The sequence below is a fragment of the Rhinopithecus bieti genome, unplaced genomic scaffold (genome assembly GCF_001698545.2).
Source record: "Rhinopithecus bieti isolate Rb0 unplaced genomic scaffold, ASM169854v2 scaffold_31127, whole genome shotgun sequence".
In the NCBI taxonomy this organism is placed as follows: domain Eukaryota; kingdom Metazoa; phylum Chordata; class Mammalia; order Primates; family Cercopithecidae; genus Rhinopithecus; species Rhinopithecus bieti.
Window position 1 is genome coordinate 1,611,362 of NW_016813970.1, and position 16,637 is coordinate 1,627,998.

General features: G+C 39.0%; 1 protein-coding gene across 1 annotated transcript in view; it reads left to right on the forward strand.

The window, feature by feature from the left end:
* The window catches only part of SLC25A13 (solute carrier family 25 member 13), a 182,814-nt gene that overhangs the window by 18,717 nt on the left and 147,460 nt on the right, over positions 1-16,637 (forward strand).

Here is a 16,637-nt window from a genome sequence, read left to right on the forward strand (position 1 = left end):
CAGCTTTCTTTTGCTCTAATGACCAGGAAGTGATTAAATGTATACCTTTCCATCTCTTAGGACCATTTTCTGTACTTACTACTATTATTATTACATTATTTGAGTAATAATTATTTCCTTCTGTCATTGTTTCAAGTTGGGGATTCAGTATGTATATATTTGACTTGTTTAAAGAATGCTTTACCGTTTCCGAGAACTATTATTGTCATCAAGGTGGTGGTGTGCAGATATATGACAGTATTTATATGCCTTTGGTATTTTTCAAGGCGGCTGTAAAATTGTGAGTAAATGTACAACATAGCTCTGTGAACGTTAACTTTTCTGTAATCTTTCTTTCTGATCAAATCGCCTTTAAAAATTCACATGTGATTCCAAAGCCCCAAGAAAGGCACTCTGCAAAAGCTAGAGGAAAGAAACTGTACCATATAGAATTAAATAGGACACGCTGCACAATGCCTTTGGATACTTTTTTTCCCTACCAGTCTTCTCTGCTTCCATTTTGTTGGAACTTTTTTTTCCCCCTCTTTTGAGGCAGGGTCTCACTCTGTTGCCCAGGCTAGAGTATAGTGGCATGATCTTGGCTCAGTGCAACTTCTGTCTCCTGGGTACAAGCGATCCTCCCACCTCAGCCTCCTGAGTAGCTGGTACCAAAGGCATGCACCACCATGCCCAGCTAATTTTTGTGTTTTTTTGTAGAGACGGGGTTTTGCTGTATTGCCCAGGCTGGTCTCAAACTCCTGGGCTCAAGCCATCCGCTTGCCTCGGCCTCCCAAAGTGTTGGGATTTACAGGCATGAGCCACTTCATCTGGCCTTCTGCTTTCATTTTAAAGATGGGGTTTTCTTACGCTGTATAAGATTGCAGTGGCTTTTACCATTAAACACGGAATTTTGGACTCTGAACTCTTGCTAATCAAACACCAATGTCTGCTAATAGCCAAAGTATAATGTACAAGAACTAACCTCTAGGTAAACTGTAAAACACCTTGCCTTCTTCCTTCTCTAGGTAAACTGTAGGAGACTTCGCTTCTGTTCCTGCTGCTTGCCAGCACCCTTTTGACAGATTGCAGTTACCTACCACTCTGAGATGGAGTTCTCTAGCACTGAATTTTCTCTATTTATTGGAATCTTCATGTGTCTGATTTTCCCACATGCAGTGGTTTGAAATATAACCCATGCATAATGTCTTTGTGTACTTCAAATACTCTCAGTTTTCACTGGCACTTTCCTTTTTTTATTTATGCACTTGTCAACCTTTTTTTTTTTTTTTAATGGAAGGAACCTCCTGTAAAATGAAGACCTTGATGAGTGGGAGGGAGCAGGCAGGGAATTAGATGACCTACTTGTTGCAGTTTTCTGGAGGATTGTTGGATTATGCCTTCTCTCTCTGTTCAAGCGGCAGAAGGTTTCCTTTTTAACCTTCTTACCTTTGTTTTCTACCCTCACCCCAAGGTGGAGTCTTTGCTTGGTAGGAAAATGTAGTATATGAGCAGGGTGGCGCAGGAAAAGGCTGGGGTGTATTTCACAGTAGTTCATTGAAGCTGAAGCTATGCAAAACATAGACTTATTCCAGCAAGCATTTTTCTGTGGAAAATCTGGTTGTTTTTTCACTCCCTAGAATGGCTCATGGTTCCGAGGAAGTGTGACAAGTTCACATGCAACATGAATTATCTGCCTTAATATTTGAGATCAGTTTTTTCTAATTTGGAAAAATTTTAAACTACAGAAAAAAATTCTGAGCCACAAAAAGGTTGAGAGAATACAGTGAGCACGCAATCTATACGCTTCACCTAGATTGAGTTTTATTAACATTTTACCATCTTTGTGCTCTCTTTGTACACACACATTTTCTACACACAAATACTTACACACATAGTTTCTTTTTTTGGTTGGAACACTTAAGTATAAATTGTATGCATCACAATATTTCAGCATTTATCTTCTGAGACTAAGAACATTCTCCTGCATGAACCCCCATGCTATTATCACACTTAGGAGAATTAATGATCATGTCAAATATCAGCTAATGTCTAATCCATATTTAAATATACTAGAACTTTCAAGTATATTTACAGATCTGGTGTCTTCACCTCCCTTCTCTACCTCAAATGGCTCTTTGCCTATTCTTGTTTCTTTTTTGTTTTTTTATTGCAGATTATACTGCATTTTGTTATGTCTCCTTTACTCTAAAACAGAACAGAAACATTATATTGTTTTTCATGATACTGACTTTTGAAATCCAGGCCAGTTATTTTGTTGAAAGTCCTGCATTCTGGACTTGTCTGATTGTTTCCTCATTGTCTGATTCAATTCAGGATACATTTTGGGGTATAAGTTAGGAGCTATTCTATACTACCTATTGTATGTCCTCAGGAGGGATAGTGTCCAGGTGTTGGTGATGCTGTTTGATCAGTTGATGAAGGTGGCATCCTCCTGATATTTCCATTGTAAAGACTCCATTTTGTCGTTGTATATGAGTAGATAATCTGTGGGATGATACATCAGGATCACATGGATATCCTTTTCTCCAGCAACCTTTCACCTAATGGTTTTAGCATCGATGATGATTCTTTGCTGAATCAGTTATTCTATTGATGTTTAAAAGGTGGCGATTTTTCTAATCCTATCATTTCTCCTATACTTATTGTCCAACATTCTTTGGTAAACAGAAACTTTCTTTCCTCTCCCCCCTTTTCTTTCTCTTTTAATCTTTTATATCAACATAAATTACTGGATTTACTTACTTTAATTCTGTATTATACTCCATTACCAGTATGCTCTTACTTGCAAAGTGTCTCAAATCTGGTCAGTGGGAGGGCTGGGCTTCAAGCTGGCTTCTTATTCTCAGCTTTCAGATGCTCCGTGCTTTTGACAAATTAGTTGTTCCAGGCTCACCTTGGGCTGTTCCTGCCTTTGACCTGGAAATCACTTCCCCCCACCCCGCCCGGACAATAAGGTCTGATTCCTTTTATTTGGGAATGTGCTTAGAAACAAAGCTCTGGGCACTGGCTTATTGTTACCAGGGTGTTACTGCTTCTCTGACTTTTCAGTGAAAAGAGCTGGGAAATATACAAACTTTAAAAAATTAAAAGTTCCTAATGACATTTCCTTTTAAATTTAACATTATAGGATTTTTCTTTGCTTTTTAAATTTTGTGTCTCTTTCTCTCTGTGAAAATTTTAGTTCCTACATACATTAGTGTGTTTATGGGCCTTTATTTGATAGAATTGGAAGACCTCTGAAGGTATACGAAAGAGCAAAAATATTTTAAAAAATAAATAAATAGGCTGAGTGCAGTGGCTTATGCCTGTAATCCCAGCACTTTGGGATGCCGAGGCAGGTGGATCACCTGAGGTCAGGAGTTCGAGACCAGCCTGGCCAACATGGCGAAACCCCATCTATACTAAAAATACAAAAAAATTAGCCAGGCATGGTGGCTGTCACCAGCAATCCCAGCTACTTGGGAGGCTGAGGCAAGAGCATCGCTTAAACCCAGGAGCTAGAGGCTGCAGTGAGTAGAGATCATGCCATTGCACTCCAGCTTCGGTGACAGAGCAGGACTCCGTCTCAAAAATAAAATAAAATAAAATAAAATAAAATAAAATAAAATAAAATAAAATAATTGGAATACTTTCTGATGTACTTTGCCTTCTATTTTATCCCCTTCCCATTAATAGACATGCTTTTCTTTTTTTAAAACATATAATCTCCAAAAATACAGACTTACATTTATCAGGTAACAACAATGTAACATATATTTTACATATATAATATAACATAATGTGTGTATTTTCTCAAAAGTTTGTGACAGATTTGAAAGGCTGACTTTGTTTTCTTGGTTTTATCGATGAGATATCTGAAGCTCTTGGTATTTAAAGAGTTTGTAGCTAAAAGGTGCCCAGGCCTGTCAGGTTTTAAATTCCTTGGCCTTTTCAGTGTTCTGAGCTGCCTCTTCTCATAATCGCACAGTCCTCTTTAGTTGACATTTTCTTTTAGATTTTGTATTATCTTAAATCTCAGTGTTTTACTGTGACACGGAAAATGTTAGATGGCCTTAATCCTTTGCCCTATAACAAATCTTTTAGTTGCAAAAACCGTGAACATCTCAGTTATTTTTTCCTTTGATTTCTAGTTGGCGTGTAATAATTGTACATATTGGATACCGAGTGTTCAGTACATGTGTATAATGTGTAATAATCAAATTAGAGTTTTATATCAATTTGTTGACTAAATTTAGTTAAATGTACTAAGAAGCATTTTCGCAAAAGCCCATGAATGGAAACTGTATTTCGAATTCTGTTACTCACCTTAACAGGCTGAATAATGGCCACCCAAAGAGATCTAGTCCTAATCCCTGGAATTTGTAAATATTACCTTATTTGGAAAAAGGGTCTTTGCATCTGTGATTAAATCAAGAATTTTGAGATGAAGATATTACTCTGGGTTTTTTGGGTGGGCTCTAAATTCCATCACAAGTGTCATTAGAAGATAGAGGCAAAGGGAGAGTTGATACAGAAACAGGGAAGAGGAAGAGACAGGGTGACCACAGAAGTGGAGATTAGAGCGATGCAGCCATAAACCGAGGAATGTCTGGAGTCACCAGATGTTGGAAGAGGCAAGAAGGGATTTTCTGCAAGAGCTTTTGGAGAGTCTATGGCCTTATTGAACTCTTGATTTAGGGCTTCTCATCCCTAGAACTGTGATAGAATAAATTTTATTGTGTTAAGCAACCCAATTTATGGTAATTTGTTTTATTTATTTGTTTATTTATATTTTATTTTATTTTTAGGCAAAGGGTCTTGCTCTTTTGCCCAGGCTGGTCTCAAATTCCTAGGCTCAGGCTATCCTCCTGCTTTAGCTTCTGGAGTAGCAGGGATTACAGGCATGTGCCACTGACCTCAGCTGTTTATATTTTATTTTATTTGTTTTGAGATGGAGTCTTGCTCTGTTGCCCAGACTGGAGTGCAGTGGCATGATCTCAGCTCATTGTAACCTCTGCCTCCTGGTTCAAGCAATTCTCCTGCCTCAGACTCCTCAGACTCCTGAGTAGCTGGGATTACAGGGGTCCACCACTATGCCCCACTAATTTTTGTATTTTTAGTAGAGACATTGTTTTATCATGTTGGCCAGGCTGGTCTCGAACTCCTGATCTCAAGCCACCCACCTGCCTTGGCCTCCCAAAGTGCTAGGATTATTATAGGTGTGAGCCATTGCACCCAGCCCCAACTATTTATATTTTCTAATTGACAAAAGTTGAATATATTTATGATATACAACGTGATGTTTTGAAATATGTATACATTGTAGAATGGCCAAAGCAAGCTAATTATCATGTCCATTACCTCATATACTTACTTCTTTTTGTGTTGAGAACACTCAAAATCTACTCTTAGTAATTTTCAAGTATACAATATATGATTATTAAGTATAGTCAGTATGTTGTACAATAGGTCTCTTCAGCTTACTCCTCTAACTAAAATTTTGTATTGTTGGACCAACATCACCCCAGGGCCTTTCCCCATACTGTCCCCTTCCCCCAAGCGAGGCCCTGGCAACCACCAGTCTGCTCTCTGTTTCTATGAGTTTGACTTTTTTAGATTCTATGTATAAGTGAGATCATGTAGTATTTGTCTTTCTGTGCCTGGCTTATTTCACTTAACATATTGTCCTTCAGGTTCATCCATATTGTCACAAGTGAGAGGATCTCCTTTTTAAAGGCTTAATAGTGTTCCATTGTGTGCATGTATCACATTTTCTTCATCCATTCATCTGTTATGGGCACGGGAGTTGATTGCATATCTTGGCTATTGTGAATAATGCTGCAGTGAACCTGGAAGTGCAGATGCCTCTTCAGTGTACCAGTTTTATTTTCCCATTGTAATTTGTCACAGCGGCCCCAGGAAATGAATATACTCATGTAGCTGTTTTTTTCCGGGACATTAGAAAGCTTATAGTTGTGAAGAATTTTCTTTTGCCAAGGACCAGCCTGATCCAGAAAAAAACTTTTTCTAGTGGTAGTTTGGCTTGATCCAGACATTTTCCAGGCAGAGACCCCTATTGTGAATTGTCTCTGTGAGGTCATGGCCGCTTCCTAAAGACTTCACCTATGTGTGGGCTGGGGTGGAACTCCGGGCAGGGAATTTAGATGCCTGTGCACTTATGGCCTTAACACCTCCAGCTTGCTGAGAGAGGGATCCTGTTTTCTGTGGCACTCTTGTTTCTAATGGAATGATGCGTGAGTGCCTTGGGTGCCTTGGTCAGCCTTCCGTGCTGGAGCTTCTCTCCGAACACTCTCCAGTCATTCAGCAGCTCTTTGGGAACCTCGTCTCTGTGCTTGGCACAGTTGTGTATATTGAGATAACATGGTGAGTGGAAAAAAAGCACAGTGCTTGTTGCCCTCTTGGAACTTCTATTTAATGGAGTAGATAGGTATTCATCAGGGAGCCTGAAAGAAATGTGAATTGCTATGAAAGAGAGGGATGGTGTGAGTAACAGCAAATAGGGGCTTCATTTGGACTGGGAAGTTGGGAAGACTTTCCATGAGTGACATTTGAGCTGCAGGAGTTGGAGGTGGGAGTACAGAGGACAGAGAGTTGCAGGCAGAGGGAACAGCACTTGCAAAGGCCCTGTGTTTTGAAATGCAGAGGCTGGCATGCCTGGAGCACAGAAGTGCAGGGCATGGTGGTGGGAGAGGTGGGCTGTGCCCAGACTGTGTAGGGACTTGTACCTCATATTAAGGATTGGGATTCTTTATCTTGAGAGTGCTGGAGAGCCATCAAAGGCTAATTTGAATGAGGGGATTGGCATGATTTGCCTGTGTAACAGCATACTTGCTGTTAATACTCTTTGTTGTGTTTAGGCCTCCCTGCATTCCACTGTTTTAATCTACTTAATGATGGGTTTAATCAATTTATGAAGTTCCGTAAGGGAGATGAGAGGAGACTTTGAGTGTCTAGGGCTGGAAGCCTTTTGTTTTTGGTGGGCCTTAATGAGTGAAGAGGGCTTGTCCCAGCATTTGAGGAGGAGGTGGGACTCTAAGGACTTCTTAGGGCCTAGATCTCCTTATTGATACTGAACCACATAACTGAACTGTACCTTTTAGATTTGGTTGTGATTATTATTTTTTTCATTCAAAATGAGAATAAAGCTTTGTATATCTTCTAAGTATAATTTTTATACATTGTTCACATAACTTGTCTGTTAAGAGCAAGGTGAAAATCTTTCCTTTGATCTTTGCAAACGTTCTATTTGTTGTTATTGACTGTTGTCTCGTTAAAGCGAGTCGAGGCTAAAAAACTGTCTTCACTTGTGACTGACCTTCTCACCTAGGAAGACCATGTGGGACTAGAATAAGCTGGAGGTGTTGAGTGCCGGACTCACTGAGGGTTACGGGTACCAAGCACTGTCTGTGGGGTGGGCACCGGGTGGCTCAGGGATCCAGTCGGCTTGCTAGGGTCACATAGGAATTTACCACACATATGTCTTTCATCTCCAGTGTGGAACCTCCTTTGCACTCCACATGCAAACAGAAGTTGACTCTTCTTTTGGAAAAGGGATGTTAGTTGTCTCAATTTGCTAGTGATGAGGCTGACAGATTCACCATACTACCTTGTCAGCCCCCTGCCACTTTGTTGTACCAAAATGACAGCAATATAATCAAACCCTTAAATAATTTTTTTTTTCAAGACAGAGTCTCAGGCTGGAGTGCAGTGGCATGATCTCAGCTCACTGCAACCTCCGCCTCCTGGGCTCAAGCAGTCCTGCTACAGCCTCCTCAGTAGCTGCAATTACAGGCATGCACCACCACACCCGGCTAATTTTTGTATTTTTAGTGGAGAAGGGGTCTCACCATGTTGGCCAGGCTGCTCTCGAATTCCTGACCTCAAGCGATCCACCTGCCTCAGCCCTCCCAAAGTGCTGGGATTATAGGTGTGAGCCACTATGCCCGGCCTTAAATAATTCCTTTTTGTTCAGAGTTTGAGTCCTGGACAGTTCCTGTTTTGATGCATGAAGAATAAGGGCATCAAAGAAGAAAAGATGAAAAGAAATCTAAAGTTTAGAAATGTGTGGCCTATATAAATAAAGCATGTTCTCTGCCTTTCCTATGTTTGCTATTCTTTTTCTGAGGAAAAAATATATGGCCTTTTAAAGATTTCACAAGGTGAAGGAGGATATAATAATGTTGATGATAAAATCATTTTTATATACCTGTTTTCATTTTGTGAGGCTGTCACGATGAAATCCAGGCCTTGGCCACATGCTGGGAGTTAATGAGGTTTACAATTGGCAATACTTAAAGAGTATTAGGGTAATGTATTTAAACATCAGCAGTTCACAGCCTGAAATGTTCATCATCTGTCAGGTTATAATACGGAATCAATAAGGGGAGGTCTTTCAATTTGCTAATGAGGAAAGTTTTCTATACTATTAGGGTAGACATAGATTTCAGATAAACACCTGAAATTCATAAACTATAGAATTTAGCAAAAGCATCTCTTCAATTAAAAAAAAAAACCTTGATAGTAATCAATAGCAGTCACCTGAGAAGCTTAGATTTTCTTCTTAGTCATCAGACTCCCAAATTAATCTACCAAAACAAAAAGCCTCATTAACGCTCTCATTGAATCAGTGTTATTTTTCCCTTTCTCTCAAGGTGTCTGATTAACCCCCTTTCTTTTAGCATTACTCACTTTGTGTTAATATTTGATGTCTGAAATCATGGAGGGGGGGTGTGTGCAATGTGGTGGCTAGACACTGTCTACAGGCAGTAAATTAAAAGAATTTTAAAAGGTTTGTATTATGTTGCTGATGTATTAGAAAATCTCTAGGAATGTCAGGTGCCTGGGTTTTCTTTTCTTTTAATTTCAGGAAGGGTTGATTGCTAACTGGTTGCTGATTTCGCTTCTCATTCATATGTACAGATAGCGCTCCTTCTCCTCTTACCTGGCTCCTCCTGCTTACCAATCCAAGCCTTCTTTTGGAGAGTTTTATTGAAAAGGAAAGGTGAGAAATAAGGCCATAACTGGAAGGAAAAGAGAGGTTGAAGGAGGTTTTTTTCTAGGTGAATAAATAATGTCTGCCAATGGGAAAGACTCACTTGAGAGTAGATAACATTGACAATGTAGGAGAGAAAGGAAAGACATTCTGGAGCATTGTCTAGAAGGTTGGCCTCTTGTAAGAGCATGGAGAGTTCAACTAGAACACCTCACCTCAAAGTGTAGCCAGTGGACTCCTGGAAGCCCCTGAGAACTTTTCAGAAGTCCGGGAAGTCAAAACTATTTGCACAATAGTAAAAGCATGATCTGCCTTTTTCACCATGTTGATATTTGAGCTAATGTTTCTGAAAGCAACAGTGCATAGAACTTCTGGTGGCTTAATGGCAAATAAGGTTTTGTCTGAACATTGATGTCCCTCCAAAATTCATGTTGAAACCTAACCTGCATGGTGATAGTGTGAAGAGGTAGAACTTTGGGGAGGTGATTAGGGCTTGAGGGAACCTGTTTGTCCCTTCTGCCATGTGAGGATGTAGCAAGAAGACACCATCTGTGAAGGAGAAAGTCTTCACCAGACACTAGACCTACTGGTGCCTTGATCTTGGACTTCTCAACCCCCAGAACTGTGAGCAGCAAATTCTGTTACTTATAAATTACCAAGTACTAGGATATTTTGTTGTAATAACCTGAACAGAATAAAACAGACACCAATCCAAACAGAGTAAGCAATCATTATTTTCTTCATTACACATTCATCATCATCATTATTATATTGATTCTGCTTCAGAATGTCTTTGGAGAAGCAGTCAAAATCATTGATTTTATTAAATCTTGCTCTTGATTACACAAGATTACATTTTAAAATTCTGAGTAATGGTAAGTATGCATAAAGAACTTTAATGTAGTATGGTGGTTGTCTGAGAAAAAGTACTTGTTGTGAGTTGCTAGTTGAGCTAGTTTTCTTCTTCTAGGGGATACGGGTTACCATTTTTATTTGAAAGAATGACTTATTTGAAAGATTTAAAATTTTCATGTTTCATCTTCCTAATACTTAAAGACTTTCTGATGTCATTGGTGGTGATGTTAATGAATGTGGCTTTTAAATATAGTTTAATGAAGTTTCCTAACATTTGGATGATCTGCATAATATAGAGAAACAGTGTTTTCCCAGTTGACTGGAGTGCATGGTGTTACAAAATTATGCATGGGTAAAAGATAGTTTGAAAAGTAGGTCATAGACCGATAAATTGTAAGGTAACAGAGAAGAGAAAAGTTCACTCATATAGTTTCAGATTGCACATTGCCACTAGTCTTTAAGAAACGTATTGGGATTTGGTGTTGTATCAAAGAAGAACATCCCTAATTATCTAAAAAGGCCATGAAAATACTTCTTTCTTTTCTAACTATGAATCTGTGTGCAACTGAAATCCTTTCATATTCTTCAACCAAAACAACATATTACAGCAGATTGAATGCAGCTGTTTTCCATTAAAGTCAGACATTTAAGAGATTTGTAAAGATATAAAACTGCTTTTCTCGCTAAATTTTCTGTTTTAGAAAATATAGTTCTTTGGCAGTGTATGCTGGCTCACGCATGTAATCCCAGCACTCTGGGAGGCTGAGGCAGGAGGATTGCTTGAGGCCAGGAGTTTGAGACCAGCCTGGCCAACATAGCAAGACCCTATCTCTACTATTAAAAATAAAAAAAGTATAGTTTTTTTTCATACAAATGTTTTATATTACCATGTAATAGAGTTACTTTTTAATGAAATAAATATTTCCAAAATTCCCAATTTTAATTTCTATACAGTAAATATGATAGCTATAATCCACATTAATAAAAGCTCTCTGGGGACCTCAACAATTTACAACCGTGTTAAGAGGTCCTGAGACCTAAAAATTTTGAGAAACACTGAGCTAGAAGAATAGAAGAGAAGGTAGAGACTAGGGTAGAGGCAGAGTGTAGATGTAGTGGTGAGATTTGGGGACAGGTTGTCTTTTGGTTTCTTTGATTTTTCTCCAGGAAATAGATGAGATGGAGGTGCAGGTTGAGGTATTGGCAGTTTGTGGAGAGAGATTCATATACTACATAGTTATCTAAAAGTGGGAGGGTGAATGTGTAAGGAACAGCATGATGGCTGGGCAGGAGCCACTTGAGTGCTTACCTGAGGATTAGTGGTCATGAAATTTAAAGTGAGACGAGTTAGTGTGGCTGTGTGTTTTTCAGGTAAGGTCAACTGTTCAGGTCCAGATAGTAAGGGTTGGATGTAGCTAGGGTTGAGGTCATGGCCATTGAATAATCCAGAGTAGAAGAGGTTCCAGGGAGGTAGGTGCAGGGGCATGCAAGGGAGTAATTATGATGATAGACTATAGATTTGGTCTGGGCAAGGAGCAAAGAGAGGACATTGGGTAGGACGCAATGAGGGATGGTGAGAAGGTAGCATGCTTAATGAATTGTGAATTTCAGCATGGTTGAAGGTTGTTGATCAATGGGATATATTTATGAGGGACTGAACAGGAAGACTAGAAGATAGTGGCCATAAAGTGAGATGCATGAAATTGAGAAAAAGGAGTTTTTGGTAATGGCAAGTAAAGTCTAGAGTGTGACCATGGGAGTGAGGGACGGAGGAAGGATAGAAGAAAGGCCATAGGAAGAGATGAGTTAATGTAATTGGAGGCCTTAGTGTTTGAAGGATCAGTATATTGAAGGATAAGTATATTGAAAATATTGAGAACTAAGATAGGAGTTGAGAGAGTGTCATCGAGCCAGGAGCTAAAATACGGGGTGAGAGGGGAATCCAGGGTTATTAGGTCACAGAAGCAAGAGGTATGTTGAGTGGTATAGTCAGATGCTGTGAATATTTGAATGGATGGGGTTTAGGAAGGAGAATGTGGAATCTACTAGCCAACCTGCTTATAGGCCTGGTGCAACCCAGGACTGCAAAAGGAAAGCTCATCCCTACCTAAGAAGGGTCTACAGGGGAAGCATTGTTCTCAAGGACTGTCAGGTATTGGTTAGAGCAAGAAAGTGAAGAGATATTTTATAGAAGGGATTGAGGAGGAGATTTTGGTCACTGTACATTGAATTCTAGAGGACACAGTTGGAGGGCTTCTGGGAGATGGTGACAGAATAGGGAAAGTCCAGGGCCTCTCGGGGATTAGATATGAGTGGTAAAGGGTAACCCAGGTGTCTGGGACTGCTGGTCAAGGCTGACATTCACAGAATAAATAGAAGAATGCAATTAGTGCTGGTAGACTCCAGATTGTGCCTGCTGGGTGATAGAGATCTTTGCAGAGAGGTAAGGAAGCTTGGAGAGGGGCAACTTTTATTTCTTAAAGAATTTATAAAATAAAAATATTCTGTGAGCAGTAGCTATGCTGATTTTTTTCCTACATGGTTGGACCAAAGGATGAAGGAAATGAATAGTTACTGAGCATATATAGGATTCCATATCTGGTGCTAACAATTTCCACCTGTTTTCTTATTCAGTCTTCATACAAGGCCTTAAAATAAATATTTTCACCCCCCCATATTACAAAGGGAGGTGGAGAATTAGAGAGGTTAAATAATTTGCCCAAAGTCATATAGCTAGTGAGTGGTAGAACTAGCATTTGGACCCAGTTCTTTCTGGCTTGTGCCCAATCTGCTCTACCATGAAACTTTCTATGCGTAGAGAAGAATGTTTAAAATTGAGCTTTGCACAAGAACTTTGCATATGTCTTTGCTTAGAAGTTCTGATGGCCTTTGCAAGATTCTTTGCCCTTGAGAGTAGTCATTAGCCCTCATATTTGGCCAACATAAGGTGAACATAAAACCTCCATGAGAGCCTCTTCATCACCCATACCTAAACTTATGAAAAACTAGCCTTGCTTAGCTCTTACTCTTTTTTTTTTTTTTTTTTTTTTTTATTTGATTCAGTTTTTTAAAACTTTTTCCTTTTTTTCCTTTTTTTTTTTTTCCTTTTTCTTTTTTTTAACTGAGGAGATTTTGGAACACTTTTCCCTTTTTTACTATTCTTATATTGAACCTTGAGCTACCATTGCATATCATATTCTCAGAATAAGAATAAGTACCTTTACTGGGCCAGCTTAAAATACCAACAGTTCTTCCATATTCTTCCCAGCATATGATGCTGCTCAGTGAATGCTTGAAGGAGCAAATACTGTTCCTTTCCTTTTTCCTTGTTTGGTGTTAGTGTAGAAAGATCGGCTGGATTAATTGTTTGGTTTGCTTGATCTAGACTATAGGTGTTTAAAAAATAAATCTAAAATTTTTAAGGAAAGGAAATCAAATGTAAGCTCTGTTTCCTAGCTAGTTGCAAATCTGCTTCTTTACCAATGTCAGAATTAGAGGTACAGGATGTGGAGTTGCTTAAATTAAAACAGTCTTGTACTAAGCTGTGAGGAATTCATGAAGCAAACTGTTGTAGTTTGAATGTGTCCTGAAAGTTCATGTGTTGGAAACTTAGTCTATTGCAACAATGTTGGGAGGTGGGGACCTTTAAGAGATGAATATATTAATGCTTTTATCACAGGCATGTGGTATGTGGGAGGGGGTTCTTTATCTCAGGAGTGGGTTTCTTATAAAAGGATGAGTTTGTCCTCTTCCCCCTCTCTTTCCCTTGCCCATGCGATGCCTTCCATCATGGGACGACCCAGCAAGAAAACCCTCAACACCAGTGCCTTGATCTTGGACTTCCAAATCCCAGAACAGTGAGGAAGTAAATTTTTAAAATGAATTACTCAGTCTCAGGTATTCTGTTCTAGCAGCATAAAATGGACTAAGACAAAAACGTTAGGAAATGTAGTACCCAACTTTCCCATTGATTGTGGCATAATTGTGGCATGATGGTCAGTAAGTCGCTTCCTAGTAAATACAGTGAGATTCACAGATTTTAATGAAGGTTTTTGAGAGTAAAGTAAGACTTCTCTTGCAATCTGATGTAAAGATTTTGAGATCTTCAGTCTGTAATATGCAAAAGGTGAAAGAAGATAACTGGTGAAAGAACTTGTCAGAAATTATAGAGTAACTTAGTCTCTGAAATAAATGATACATGGTGAGGTAAAATGACCTTCTGCTACAAATCTGAGAGAACCTTGATACTTGAAAAATATAGGTTAATTTCAGATTTGGTAACTCATTTAACAAATATATATTGACACCAACTATGTGCCAGGCACTGTTCTAAACAGTGTGCTTTTATATAGCAAACAGATAATGTAAACAAAATACAGAGGTAGGTTGTTACGTTTACTAAAGTGCTATGGTTGATAAAGTGGTCAGGGAAGATCTCTCTGAAAAGTGACATTTGGGTGGAGACTTGAATGAAGGAGTGAGCCATGGGAGACTCTAGGGATTGAGCCTTCTCAATAGAGAAGAATAGAGGAGATAACATGTGCAAAGAGCCTGAGAGGGGAGGGTGCTTGGCATATTTGAGAAGCAGCAAAGAGACCAGCTAGTAGAGAGGGTTGATAGGAGAGTGAAAGAAGTAAAAATGTATCCCAGGGCCAGGTTATGTAGATGTTGTAGAATTGTATTTTGACAGTAGTAGAAGTAATTGGGGAGTTTTGAGCATGGGAATATCATGATCTGCATTACATTTTGAAAGGTTTTGCCTGGCTGATTTGAGAGAATGGGATGAAGTGGGTGACAGTGGAAGAAAGGGAAATTATGACTGTGCTGCAGTAATCTGTGTAAAAGGTAAGAGTAGAGTGGAATGGTAAGAAGTGGTTGGATTTGGGATTTTATTGATGGATTAGATATGAAATATGGGGAATGGCAATATAAGCAAATGAGATAGGGAATGTTGGGAGAAGAGTAGATTTGGAAGCAAAATTAAGAGTTCTTTAGGACATTTGAATATTGACACCCCTGTTAAACATGCATTAGAGAGGCAGGCTGCGAGATATATGCTTAGAGATGAGAGTCAATATAATTACTTATTTGGTCTGAGCTAATTCTCAGCATAAGGAGTTGGTGCTGTTGTAACTTCAATGAGTTGTGTTTTGTAAGGTGGGGGAATTGGAGTCTTTTTTATATTGATTATTATGAACTTATAGGTTTTCTGTGTTTGTTTTAACTGCAATATCTTATCTTTGGCCACTAGGAACCCTTTTATATTATCTCTTTTGTCCTTTTTGATATGATCCATTGATTTTGGTAGCTTCCTTGATTTCTGGCAAACTAGGTTGTTTTATATATTTCCTTCCCCAAACCTGGAATCAGCTGCTCTTCTTGAAGACCCCCATTTTTTTTATTATTGTACTTTAAGTTCTGGGATACATGTGCAGAACGTGCAGGTTTGTTACATAGGTATACATGTGCCATGGTTGTTTGCTGCACCCATCTACGTTAGGTATTTCTCCTAATATATCCTTGCCCCCCACCACCCGACAGGCCCCAGTGTGTGATGTTTCCCTCCCTGTACCCATATGTTCTCATTGTTCAACTACCACTTATGAGTGAGAACATGCGGTGTTTGGTTTTCTGTTCCTATTTTAGTTTGCTGAGAATGGTAGTTTCCACCTTCATCCATGTCCTTACGAAGGACATGAGCTCATTCTTTTTTATGGCTGCACAGTATTCCATGGTGTATATGTGCCACATTTTCTTTGTTCAGTGTATCATTGATGGGCATTTAGGTTGGTTCCAAGTCTCTGCTGTTGTGAATAGTACTGCCATAAACATACGTGTGCATGTGTCTTTATAGCAGAATGATTTGTAATCCTTTGGGTATATACCCAGTAATGGGATTGCTAGGTCAAATGATATTTCTAGTTCTAGATCCTTGAGGAATCACCACAGTGACTTCCACAATGGTTGAAGTAGTTTACACTCCCACCAACAGTGTAAAAGCATTCTTATTTCTCCACATCCTCTCCAGCATCTGTTGTTTCCTGACTTTTTAATGATCTCCATTCTAACTGGCATGAGATGATATCTCATTGTGGTGTTGATTTCCATTTCTCTAATGACCGGTGATGATGAGCTTTTTTTCGTATGTTTGTTGGACAATAAATGTCTTCTTTTGAGAAATGTCTGTTTATATCCTTTGCCCACTTTTTGATGGGGTTGTTTTTTTCTTGTAAACTTGTTTAAGTTCCTTATAGATTCTGGATATTAGTCCTTTGTCAGATGGATAAATTGCAAAAATTTTCTCCTATTCTGTAGGTTGCCTGTTCACTCTGATGATAGTTTCTTTTGCTGTGCAGAAGCTCTTTAGTTTCATTAGATCCCATTTGTCAATTTTGGCTTTTGTCGCCATTGCTTTTGGTGTTTTAATCATGAAGTCTTTGCACATGCCTATGTCTTGAATGGTATTGCCTAGTTTTTCTTCTGGGGTTTTTATGGTTTTAGATCTCACGTTTAAATCTTTACCATCTTGAGTTAATTTTTGTATACAGTGTAAGGAAGGGGTCCAGTTTCAGTTTTCTGCATATGGCTAGCCAGTTTTCCCAATACCATTTAAATAGAGAATCCTTTCCCCATTTCTTGTTTTTGTCAGGTTTGTCAAAGATCAGATGGTTGTAGGTGTGTGGTGTTATTTCTGAGGCCTCTGTTTTGTCCCATTGGCCTATATATCTGTTTTGGTACCAGTACCATGCTGTTTTGGTTACTGTAGCCTTATAGTATAGTTTGAAGTCAG